Here is a 1,623-nt window from a genome sequence, read left to right on the forward strand (position 1 = left end):
ACTTTTAGAATTTTGTAGAGAGTTCTTCTTATTGGTGAGTTTTTGGTGGGTAGATAAGGAAATTATATACTTGCAACAAATTGCAAAATAGAGGTGTTGTTGGGTCGATGTTGGATTTTTACAATGTTGTTTTATCAATAGAATTTATTTGGGTTTCTTCTCAGGATGTTTGATTTTTCCATTTGTGTTTGGTGTTTTTGTTGAGAAATGTAGCTCGAGCAAGAGCTTAAACAAGTTAGCTTAGAACGTGAGAGAATTTCTACTGACTACTTAGTAAAAGTGGAAAATAATACCATCTTGTAATTCCACTTAGATAAATAAAAGTGAAAGTCAAAGTTTCCATGTTTTGCTAGATTTAAAAATTTAAATGAATTATTCTAGAATATTAGTGAATTAGATTAATTCTAATCTTTGTCATACACCTCATTTTTGAGATAAGGTAGTAGCTAGGATTGAGAAAATTAGTTGTTAAGATGTGGGAAAACATATGAGAACATTTGATAGAGATGAAGACCAAGAGAAGAAGGAGAATGCATATGAGAGGAGAAAGTGAAAATCCACTATAGAAAAGAACATAAGGGAATCTATACAATAGTAATATCATACAATTGTACAATAGTGGTTGTTGCCTTCGTTCTTCAGCAGAGCCATACTCCTATTTCAATAGGTTATACATATCTATTTTATAGTGTCTTGTTTACCATACAGTTTCTTAGTTACAACATACTATGGAGGTGCCTTGTAATATTTGATCATTGGAATGCTAAACTGATTTGAAGCGAAATTATGCATGTGCATTATTCATTTATTGCTTCTATTGTTCATTTTTCTAGCCATATTTGTGACTGTTGCATGGCTAGAAAAAACCATTTATGTGATTAAATAAATTCATATTTGATTTATTTAATTAAGAGAAACATAAGATAACAACCATCTAGGGCCTTTAGACAACCACCACCCATGGATTTTTGGACAAGAGTAATAGATCTATTACAAACTAGTTCTCCAGATATAATGTATGTTAGGTTAAACTTGACTTGGTCATAGAGTCATTTTGATATGGTAATTAATGGGTTTACTGTTAGTGGTTTACAAATCCAAAGTTTCAGTAATTCATGTTTTTTCCCATGGTATTTGATGTAATATATCCTATTTAATGGCTTGATGTTATAAGATTCCTTTTGACCAAGTTTTATAAATGTATTAGGATAATCATAATGTCTTGTTGCTATGTTTTGTTATTGTCAGTTATAATTATTTTCTTACCATTTTAACCCCATCATTTGGTATTAGAGAAAGGTTAACTTGAACTCTATGAGGATTTAGAGTGGTGTAACGTTGGTGTTGTAGAAAATGATGAGGAAACATAAAGTGCCCCATGACATGAATATTGAAGTACAAAGCCAGGGTTTCGACAAAAGGAATCCCATGAGGCAATGTAATGGGAATTTACCATTCACATGAAAGAGTACAAGCCTGAGTACACAAAGAGTAGCTGTGGGAGTTAGAACTAGAGATTGATGAGTTGGAGTTTTTTACAACCAAGGATTTTGGCGGCATGAGGAGAGCATTAAGTGTGTGAAGTTGAGAGGATGGTGGCATAAGTGTCGGGATAGAAATAAT

This window comes from Pinus tabuliformis, chromosome 4_1 (assembly GCF_031772625.1).
Source record: "Pinus tabuliformis cultivar Carrire ecotype Pingquan chromosome 4_1, CPIR1, whole genome shotgun sequence".
Taxonomy (NCBI): Eukaryota; Viridiplantae; Streptophyta; class Pinopsida; order Pinales; family Pinaceae; genus Pinus; species Pinus tabuliformis.